Source organism: Anser cygnoides, chromosome 33, assembly GCF_040182565.1.
Source record: "Anser cygnoides isolate HZ-2024a breed goose chromosome 33, Taihu_goose_T2T_genome, whole genome shotgun sequence".
Taxonomy (NCBI): domain Eukaryota; kingdom Metazoa; phylum Chordata; class Aves; order Anseriformes; family Anatidae; genus Anser; species Anser cygnoides.
The window spans coordinates 1,073,686-1,084,551 of NC_089905.1; the positions used below are offsets into that span (position 1 = coordinate 1,073,686).

The 10,866-nt window shown below is 60.1% G+C and overlaps 1 long non-coding RNA gene across 1 annotated transcript; it reads left to right on the forward strand.

Moving 5' to 3' along the window:
* Window positions 1-791: 791 nt before the first annotated feature.
* LOC125184694 (uncharacterized) lies at window positions 792-10,665 on the forward strand. Its single transcript, XR_010827120.1, has 4 exons — window positions 792-1,095; window positions 5,118-5,187; window positions 8,926-9,049; window positions 9,710-10,665. It is a non-coding gene; the product is annotated as an uncharacterized lncRNA (long non-coding RNA).
* The last annotated feature ends 201 nt before the right edge of the window (window positions 10,666-10,866 follow it).

Consider the following 10,866-nt stretch of genomic DNA (forward strand, 5'->3'; position numbering starts at 1 on the left):
AGGTGCGTGCGAGTACGGGCACGGCGTGTGCAAGGCGTGTGAGTGTGGGCATGGCGTGTGCAAGGCATGTGAGTGTGGGCACGGCGTGTGCAAGGTGCGTGCGAGTACGGGCACGGCATGTGCAAGGCGTGTGAGTGCGGGCACGGGGTGTGCAAGGTGTGTGCGAGTACGGGCACGGCGTGTGCAAGGCGTGTGAGTGCGGGCACGGCGTGTGCAAGGGCGTGTGAGTGTGGGCACGGCGTGTGCAAGGGCGTGTGAGTGTGGGCACGGGGTGTGCAAGGTGCGTGCGAGTACGGGCACGGCATGTGCAAGGCATGTGAGTGCGGGCACGGTGTGTGCAAGTGCGTGTGAGTGTGGGCACAGCATGTGCAAGGCATGTGAGTGTGGGCACGGCGTGTGCAAGGGTGTGAGTGTGGGCACGGCGTGTGCAAGTGCGTGTGAGTGTGGGCACGGCGTGTGCAAGGTGCGTGTGAGTGTGGGCACGGCGTGTGCAAGGGGTGTGAGTACGGGCACGGCGTGTGCAAGGTGCGTGTGAGTGCAGCCCAGGAGCACGCGTGGGTTTTTCGAGGCACCCCCAGCCCCTGCGCTCGCCCGGGGCACCGGGCACGTCCGCAGCGCCGGTGCCGCTCGCTGTCACCGCACCGCCGTCACCCGGCCGTGTGGCACGGGGTGCTCCGTCCCAGCCACCTCCCCCGACATCTGTGGTCCCCGCAGCGGGGCACCAGCCCCGGCCCCGTTGCGTGCTGCCCGTCAGGTGCCTCTGAAAGCGGGGTGCGCCCGCTTCGCCCCTGCCGAGCTTTGCGGTTTGCCCTAAAACCGGGCAGCCTCGAGCGCCGTGCTCTGCTCGAGCGCTCTCGGAGCTCGCTGGCAGCACACGGGGCTCCGAATCCGACCCGGAGCACGGGGAAAGGCGTGAATCCCCAGAGATTAGAGGGTTGGGTTGTGGGTTTTTTTTTTTTTTTCCACAAAGCCATTCAGGGCCTGGAAAGGCTGCCTCTGTCCCCTCGAACCAGTCCGGCACGCCGGCACTGCTATGCAAATCGGTCAGCGCTTTTGCAGGCGACATTGGGACCGGGATGTGCAGGAGCTGCCGGGGTAAGGCACTGCTGGGGCCGGCGGGGCTGCTTCGAGAGAGGCAAAACGAGAGAGGAATGGGAAATTGGTCTCCGTGCTCAGCTAAGGGTCAGCACAGGGTTTGGCAGCGCGGTCGGCTTGCTTTCGCTCTCCTTTTTGCAGCTAGGGATTTAAAAAAAAAAAAGAAAAAAACAATGTTTGGAGGGGGGAAATGTGCTTTTTCTGTCTCTGAGTATTTCCAACTAAAATGTCTTTAATCTCCAGCTGGGGGGGGGGGAAAGGGAGTGCTCCCAGCCCAGCTGCATAGGAATGAGCAGCATCCGATGCCGTCGCTTCGGCTTCGCTGGCGAAACCCTGCCGGGAGCTGCGAGCGGGGCTCCGGAGGCAAGGCGCAGCTGCCTGCCTCCCACGGCAGCCCCCAAAACCCCCCCGGAGCCCCCTCCTCATGCAGAAAATTCGGCACCCCCGGGTGACCCCAGCACCCCCGGTCCCGGCGCGATGCCGCCGGCACGGTCGGAGCCCGGCAGCGCTCACGCTGCGGCCGCTCGCCGCCGCCTCGCCAACTTTTAATTGTTCGAATCCCAGCTGCGATTTTCTGCTGCCTCCTGTTTTCTCCTATTTTCGGAAACGATAACAACAACAATAATGCAGCAAGTAGGATTTTCGTCTTGGCAGCGGCCGTGCTGGGGCTTGGGGCGCACGGGTGGGGGACCAGCACCGTTTCCTTTGTCCGTGGGGCAGGGCAGCGACGGGTTAATGCAGAAAAGCCGGGCTCGACCTGCCCCATCCCCACAAACCTGCCCCTCTGGCGTAATGGTGCAGGGCTGGTGGTGTGGTTTTTTTTTTTTTTTAATTTAATAGACTCGTCCGTCAGTGCCGCTCGCGGGCCTGCCCGCTGCTGACGCTCGCCCCGTCTCTTTTCCTTCGCCAAACTTTTGCCAAGGTCGAGGGCTCGGGCAAACAAATAAATCGTGTTTTAGGGGATGGTGAAGGCAGCTCTGGAGAGGCTGGAGGAGGCCGTGTCGGTCCCCGCGCTGCAAGCCGAGGGGAAGAGGGAAAAAGCAGCCATGTGCCTCTTTGTGAGGGGAATGAAAATGGGTCCCGGCGGCCGCTGGCGTTGTGATAGGCATGGGCGCCACGGGAAATGGGCGCCCTCAGAACGAGGAAAATCAGCCCAAAGTGGAGCCACAAACGCTGAAGCGATGGGTGGAGGCGCGGCGAGGTGCTGGGACGCTGCTGGCCCCAGCAGGGTGCCAGGGGGTGCTCCCAGGGGGCTGCAGCCCCCCCCTGCCCCAGGGTGCGCGAGGGCTGGGTCGTGCCCGTCCCATCCGGGCATCTTTTCACCTGGTCGTGGCCAGTTTGGGGGAGGAATTAAAAATCTGGAATAAACACACGCTGACCTTCTGGTGGGACAGCCTGGAGCTGTCCTACGAGGCTTTTTCCCCCAGGCAGACCCCGAGGGCGATCCCGCAGTGGCTCCTGGCCGTGCATCCCTACGGGTTCACCCTCGCTCCTGGTTCATCCCAGCGGCTCCTCCGGCGTGTGGGGCAAAAAGGCCGGCGTCGAAGGAGCCGTCCCTGAAGCACCCAGCCCGATGCAGCCACCTTCAGCTGAAGTTTTCACTCAGCTTCTTTAAAATAGGAAAACTGTGGTGAAAAAGCAAAAAGAGGGGACAGCCCCGTGCCCAGCAGCACAGGGCGCAGCCCAAGCCGGCGTTCGCCGCGGCAGGTTGGGATCCCAGCCCGGAGAGCTTCCCCCCGTGGCATCGCGGCCGGTTTTCCCTTGCTTCCTCTGCCCATCGCTGTCTCCAGCCCGCAGCTTAGGCTCTGTTGGGTTTTATTTCCCCTTGGGGATGCCGCCCGGTTTTTGTGGTGGTCCCAAACCCGAGCCCAGGAATCCCCCCTGTTGCTGGCGACGCTTGCTAAAGGCGACACGGCGCCGGACCCTCGGGTGGCTGAGCCAAAATCTGCCCCAAGGACGCCGAGTTTGCCACGGAAATCTTCCCAGATGCAAACTCCACGCTCTGTGTTTGCACTCCGTAATTCCTCCCCTCTTCGCGCACACCTCCGTGAAGGCGCTGAGCGTGGGAAGTGTTGCACAGAGTAAATTTTGTGGAGTTAGGTGGTGGCCTGAGCCATGCTCAGTGCTTGTTGGTTCAAGCGCGTTTCAGCAGCTGCCCTGAGAGCAGGTACCTTGTAAGAGAAACGCCGCTGAAGAGGTTGCGTTGTGTTTGAATTAATCATCCGCTTGTTTTTGTCTTTGCGAGAGATTTTAATGCAATCAGCTCCTCCAGAAAAGGGACAATAACAAAGCGTGGTAAATATATTGTCCTATGACCACAAAACAAATCCTGTCAGGAAAATGGAATGAAGGATTGAAAAATGGGATTTCAGCAGGAAATATTGACCTGGCGTAAGAACAAATGTTATTTTTGCAGGACAAGGAAGGCGAGTCTGGCTTAGGGCTACCTGGGGGCAGAGGAAAAGTTCCCTGAGCTGCCGAGAAGTGTGAATTCGGGCTGATTTTGCCGGCTGGAGTGTTTGCCACCGAAAATATTTGGGAAGTCCCCTTCTAAAGCAAAACAATTAGCACAGCCTGAAAAGAAAACAGCGAAGAGACACAAAGGGGCTTTCCCGAATCTGTTTTTGGGGGGACCCCCGCAAAGAAGCTCCTGCGGCTTCGAATGTATTTGCGCCAAAGCCCCTTTTCTTTTCGGGGCCCTGAATCGGGTCCCGGGTTTCGGGAGCGGGGCAGTGTGACCGTGCAGGCGCCGTGGGCAGGGGAGGAAGCCCCCAGCCCAGGGACATCGGGGCAGGAGGGACGGGCTCGAAGTGCCCCTGCACTGCTTGCACCCCGCTGTTTGCTGCCTTCCCGGCCACGTCGATTTGCAGCCGCAGGGAAGCTGGGGCAGCGATCACACTTTGCAGAGCCTCCGCCGGCTCCCGGGGGAAAGAAGCGGGATATGAAACGCGCTTGAAATTTTAAGCAGGTGGGCTTCTACCGGGAGAATCCCCTCGTCAGCAGGGGATGATGGCACGGCACCCGCCACAGCCGCTCCGTCCCCTCCCCGTGCGCGCCGTGGGTGCAGGATGCGGTGCTGAGCCCCGGGGCCGCGGCGTTCCCGGCTCGCGCCGCCTGTGTGGCCGCCTGCGGCCGGTAAGAAGCCAACTTTGGGGCGTTTTCCAGCGCTGCGTGTTCCCCAGGTGTAAATGAGCGCACACAAAGTCCAGCGCCAGCGAGGGACCCGAGTCCTAAAGCGCGACTTCAATACAAATCCTTCAGCTTTGTCAAAGACATGCTAAATACCCCTGGGCACACAAGGACCTTCCAGGAGCCGGAGAATAGGGCTGGTTTGTTATGTAGGGCATTATCCAGCCTCAATTGCTTTATTTTTTTTAAATCCTACTTAATAGTATTAATCTGCAAGTATCTTTTATGCTCCTTTCCAAGATAGCCGCGGAGGCACGCCGGGCTTTCGCTGAAGGACTCGCTGCTTTTTCCTTCGAGGAACGGGCAGAGCGGCCCCGACCTTTGCACAAAATGCTCTCGGCTGCTGCAAAGGGAAAAGTTAAAGCCGGGAGCAGCCGAGGGAGGCCGGGGAAGCCGCGGGCTGCAGAACTTCGGCTGGCAGCCGTGCCCCGCGTTTGGGGGAAAAAGCTAACCAAAAAGTCCAGAGCGAGCTCCGCTCTCCCTGCTCCCTCCCCGTTCATTTTATTTATCTTTTTTTTTTTTTCGCAAACTTTGGCAGCTCAAAGCTCCGAGGGGGAATTTTTTTAACAGGCACCCCCGTGCTTGCCTAATCGAGGTTGGATTTCGGCTTGGGCTGTAGCAACAGGGAGGAAAAATAAATTCCTGGGGATAAAAGCAGCTCTGCGATGTGGCGTTACAGGCACAAAGGTGTCAGCAACACGGCACAGATGAGGTTGGTTTAACACCGCTCTGAGCCTTTTAAACCACAAATTAATGAACTTGAGACCGACGCAATATTGACGGTCATCTTTCCTTCCTAATTTGCTTGCTTGTTCATTCGTTTTCCCGCTCAGTGCTCGCCGGGTCTGACAAGGGCTCCTCGCTCCGGGCCGGCTCAGAGGGGAGAGGCTGCGGTCCAGCAAGGTGGGTTTTAAATAATTTCTGGCAATCGCATCGCTCTGCCAAAGCCGGGCTTAACGCCGCGGCGTCGGCAAGCTCCGACAGGGAGCGGGGAGAAGCGAGCTGCCGCTTTGGGGTCTTTTCTGGGGAAAAAAAGGACTCGCTCGCATTTCTGGGGAGGATTACCAGCGAGGTTGGGAGGCTCTGCAAAGAAAGGAGGCAGCTGGAGGGAAGGGAGAGCCCGAACCCGCAGGACGTTGGTGCAGGATCCTCCTGGTTTCCTTTATTCTCCAACCAGGCATCCGAATGCCTCGCTTGGGAAGCAGCTACTTCCCACGCAGGGGTGCTGTGGGTTCGGGTCCCCCCTGCTCTGAAGCTGTGCCAGCAGCGGAGGGGTTGTGATCGGCTTTCCCCGCTTTAATTCCTTTTCCCACTTCTCCCTGCTTTTGTGCTTAGAAAAACAGGCACGAAAGAGCGGTCCTGCAGTCAGTGGCTATTCAGGGGGATGTGGAGGCTGCAAAAAAATATCTGCACTTTGAAAAGAAGAGGGTTTATTCTCTTTTTATTTTTTTTTTTCCCCATTTGTTATTATCTCTAAATGCAGCACTAAAAATACCTGGCAAGAGACTGGGCTTCGGGCTGGTGGCATCCTCAAACCGCCTGCTCTGAGCCGCTGCTCCTCTTTGTAAATTCAGAGGACGTCCCCCAGCCCCGCAGAAGTGATGTATTCATGTCCTTATTTTATAGAAATTTTATAGATTTCCTATAATCAACTTCTCTGGCGTTTGCTAAAGGTTACTTTGGGGCCTTTTTGATTTTTAAACAGAACAAAGAGATGGATTTAGCCCTCCTTGATTTAAATAAAAGGTGTCAGGACTTTTGGGTCACAAAACACGAGGACGAGGAGGGCTTGTGGGCAGCAGAAGTGGCCGCCTTCTGCTTCCAGAGCGGCAGCAATTATCTAAATTACCTGAATTATCTGAATTATCCTTACGTCTCCCACGGGACGGGATACCCAGCTAGGAAGTGGGACCACCAGAACAGCGCTGGGGCGGGAGAGAAAACCCAGCCAGCATAGCACAGCCGTGGGCAAGGTGGGTACGGAAGGGTTCACGGGGGGAAATCGGGGAATTATCGGGGTGCCCACGCTCCGCGGTACCCAACAGGGATGGATTAATCCCAGATGTGGCCTCTGCACAGCGTGGGGACAGGGCAGGGGGGTCCCAGCCACCGCGCAGTGCTCGCGGGTGCCTCTTGAAATCCCAATTTCTCCCCATCCACCCCGAGCCCAGCCACGCTGAGCCTCGTCCCTCAGACGTTATCCCATGCGCAAAAACTTTTCGGGACCTGCCTCGTCCTAGCGAAAAGTCCGGCGGGTTGATTCCCACGAGCCTTAACGTGTCCTGCAACGCGAAATGGAAATGTTTGTGCTTTCTGGTTGAGCCCAGACCAGCAGCCTCGCGGATGGGGGGGCCGAGCAGGCGTGTGCTTTGGTGGAGGAAACGTGTCGGAGAGGAGGTGCAGACCTGTGGCAGGTTTTGGGGGGACCTCTCACCGCCGGAGCTTTTCCCAAACCAGGGGGATGAGGTAGGCAGAGCCCGTTCTCAGCCTCGCCGCTGCACGTGGCCGCGGGTGCTGCTGCTGCTGCTGCTGCCTCGGGAAGCGGCGGGTGTTTGCTGCCACGTCGCCCTTCGCTGCTGTGCAAAGCATCGTTTTTTTGGTGCTCAGCGCCCTGATAAAAAATTTGCTGCATCGCCACCCTGCCCTGTGCAGCTCCCCGGGTCAAACCCCAAAATGAAATCGCACAAATCTGCCCTCGCCGGCTGGCACGGAGCTCCCCGGCGTGCCGGGCCGTCAGGGCCTTGCAGGCTGAGCGCCGTGGGACACGGGCGGCGTGGGGAGTAGCCCAGGTGCCCGCGGCGATGCTCCCGTCCCCGTGGCCTGGGGCGATGTTACCATCCCCATCTCTACCAGGAGGGAAGTTTTCCCCTCTCTTTTTTGGGCAGGAGCTGCCGGGGCAGTTGGGATCTCTCACCCGTGGCCAGCTACGCCATGGAAGGGATTTAAGAGCTGGGAGGTGCGTACAGAGGCAGGGAAATTGCTGGGGAGAGGGGAATGCTGAAAAAAATCAGCCTCTGTGTCCCCCCCCTCCACCCCCACCCCGTAAGAGGTCTCCAAAAGGATTTGGGGATTAATTGGGGCTCCCTCTGAAGCTCGGGGAGCTGCAGGGATCCCAAGGGATCTGCACAAAGCTGCGCCGGGAAGGTTCAGGCTGGGCGCTGGGAGAAATTCCCTCAGCCTGCCGCTGGTGAAGTCGGTGCCCCGTTGCCTGTCGGTGTCCCGGAGGAAAATGCCCTCGATGTTAGGCTTTAACTCGTGGCTAGCCCTGAGGAGATGGGGCGGTTGGGCTCGACTGTACCCAAAGGTGCCCCTAACGGAGCCGTCCTGTTCTTTTGGGGCTGTTTGGGTTTTTCTGCAGGGCCTTTATGGAACTTACAGAACTTGGGGGGTTTTCCCCCCGCACAGCCGAGGAAACCGAGGCACGGAGCGAGCCGGCGACATCCCCAGCACCTGCTGCAAAACCCCGCCATCAAACCGGGCTACGTCCAGCTGGGGACACCCAAGGACGTGGCCTTGACGTCTCCGAGCACCCCAAAACCGTCCCAAAGCTGGGCTCTGTCCGCACCGGGCCCCCCAGCCCCGCTCAGCCCCACCGGCAGCGGCCCCACGGCGGGGCGAGCCCGGCGCAGCGCCCCGGGGGGCGGAGGGGAGCCCCCACACAGCCGCACCGTGTGAATTAACCAACTTTGTTTTCCACCAGGCTTTTCCCTTAATAGCCGTCCCCCTCCCCCTCGCTTTTGCCGGCGTTTGAGGAGAAGTGAGGCGTGAGAGATCCTTTGGAATAATGAGGTGTAATTAGCCCTGGCAGCTCTTATCTTCCACTCCCCCCCCCCCTTCAATTAGATTGAAATAAAAAAAAAAAAAAAGGGGGGGGGGGGAAGAAAAGGGGAAAAAAAAAAGGAGGGGGGGGAAGAAAAGGAAGGTGGAGAGGGAGGGAGGCGAGAAAAAGTTGGGCGCCTCGTCCGGCTCCGTCCTGAGCCCCGAGCATCCCCCAGGGGCTGTATGGGGTGGCCATGGAGCCGGCTGGACCTCTCCTTTCCCATCCAGCCCCCCCGATTTACACCCCTGCCTTTAATTCCCACCTGCAGCACCGCCCGGCACGGTGGTGGCCGTGGTGCTGGGGAAGCTGAGCCGGGCAGGATCCGGCCGCGGCCGTGCTGCCTTCGGCCTCCCCGTCCCTCCCGCCTCGACCCCGCGTCCCCGCGCCTGACCCGCTGCCATTCCCGCCCGGCCCCTGATCTTTCGTACCCGTGACCCTGATCTTCAGGCTGACAGGCTGATGGATGGGCAGCGCCCCGGTGATTTACCGCGTCCTTTAATATTTGGCCGGGCGGCCAAGGCCCTTGGGCAGCCAGCGGGGCTGGGGGGAGACGGCCGGGAGATTTGTCAACCTTTGAGCCAGGGAGGCGGGAGGGAGGAAAGTGCCCTGTCTGTCCGCGGTGATTTATACACGATCGCTGTGATTAAATTGGCCTTAGCTAATGATAACTAACTAGTCAGGGGCTGACCTTTCTCTGACAATGGAAGGGGGCCGGGAGCCACGCTGCTGCAGGGTGTCTAATGGGGATGTTTCCTCAGCCAAGACACCACTTTTTTTTATATATATATATATATATATATATATATATCTTTTTCCCTTAGAAATGGTTTCCCGGCCGTCCCCGTGTACAAAGCTGCAGGACGCCGCACGTCCCCTCCCAGGGACCGAGCCTCCCCCGGCCTCCAGCGCCGTGCGCCGCGGCCGCCTCCGCAGGGCTGCATGCAGGTACCTCGGCCCCGAGGGACTGCGGGGAACGGGAGAGGCGAGGCAAGTGGGGCGGGTGGATTGCATCGGGGGCACGAGCCCGCTTCCAGCAGGAAGCCTCGGCCGAGCTGGATGGGCCCTGGGGCTGTGCCGAGGTGGCCTCAAGCCTGGAACGTCCCGGCTCTACAGGGCTGAGGTGCTACCCATCCAGCCCCCGGCCCCAAATCTGGCCCTCCATGCATGCCTCCCTCCCTCCCTCCATCCCTCCATCCTTCCTTCCCTCCCTCTCCATCCCTTTCTTCCTCCCTCCATCCCTTTCTCCCTCTCTCCATCCCTTCCTCCTCCATCCCTTCCTCCTTCTCCATCTCTCCCTCCCTCTCTCCAGCTCTCCCCTTCCCTCCCATCCCTTTCCCCGTTCGTCCCCATCTCTCCCCTGCTGCGGCTCCGACCCCGTTCCCATGGCGGGGACAGCCCGTGTCTCCCTGCCGAGCCACGAAGGGCGAATTTGAAATGATCAAAATGAGCTTTTCCACCTTAAATCATTTTTTGCCTCTTCCCTGCCCTAAAAAAATCCCACAGCCCTTGAGAGAAAGCCTCTGACCGCCCCCAAGTCGGGTATTTTTCCCACCACAACCCTTTACGCAGCGTTCTCCAGTCTCTGTTTTTTTTGTCCCATTTCAGCCGCGTGTTGGTGCCATCACCCCCGGATCACTCCCCGGCCGGGAAGCCACCTTGAGACGTCCCCGAGGACCCCAAAGATGTGCCGGTGGCCGGAGCGAAGGGGAAAAGGGCCCAAAACCCACCGGGACCGGCCGCCTCGGTGCGCCCCGTGCCCCCGGCCCCGCGGATAATAGCGGGGCTGCGGGGGCGATTTCACGGAGATTAACCCCGCGCCTCGCGCCGGGGCTGCCGCTGCCCTCGACACCGCTCCCCGAGTGTATCAAAGGCGGATTACAGATATATTAGCCCCGTGGCCGGATTTATTAGCGGCAATTTATCACGTGGAGGCAGCCGGGGAGGGTGGAAGGCCAAGGGCAGGGGCGGAGGAGCCCGGCCTCCCTGTGGGGACCCGCAGCGTCGGCAGGGAGGCCCCGGTTGAATTTTTGGGACGGGAGCCGTGCCGGGGTTGGTTTTCCCTTCCAGTTCCCCAAGGATTTTGGTGCAGGTTGGGAAAAGGCAGCAGGGAAATTCCTGCCGTGCTCGAGGCGAGGAAGAGGGGGAGCCTTCGGCCTCGCCGCTCACCGGGCTGCCCCCTCCGCACCTCCCCGGGGCTGGGGAAGGGAGATCGGCGCCCAGCACCGCTCTGGGAGGGCCGGAGGGTGCCGAAACACCTCGGGGCCGGGGACGTCGCGTGGGGCACACCCATGGGGCACACGGCGTGTGGCACGCAGCCTCTGCCGGCCTCCGGAGGCCCCGGCCTCCTGGCGCCCACGCCGATGCCACCAGACCCCGGCGGCCACCCCGAGCACCCCCAGCCCCTGCGGCGCGGGGACGCCCGGCTCCGGGCGCGCGGCTCGGCGGGGGAACGAGCCTGGAAGAGGTTAAAGTGGGGCAAGCGGGGAGAGGAGCCTCGGAACGGGGCGTTTTAATGACATTCCATTAAAGCTCCCTTTGGGGCCAGCGCGGCCGCCATGTGCTCCACATTCTCATGGTAATTATGAGACATCTGTATAGAGGCTCTTTTCTCATCAAAGATGGCTCTCTTCAAAGACACTCCTGGGAAACCCTTCACCTCTGACCCGGGGGGTCAGCGCTGAAACAGTGGCTCTATAGTGCGCGTTACTGTAAAGCCGAGTATCCTTTTTCCTCCGCTAACCTGACCAGGTCCCGGCTTTTCA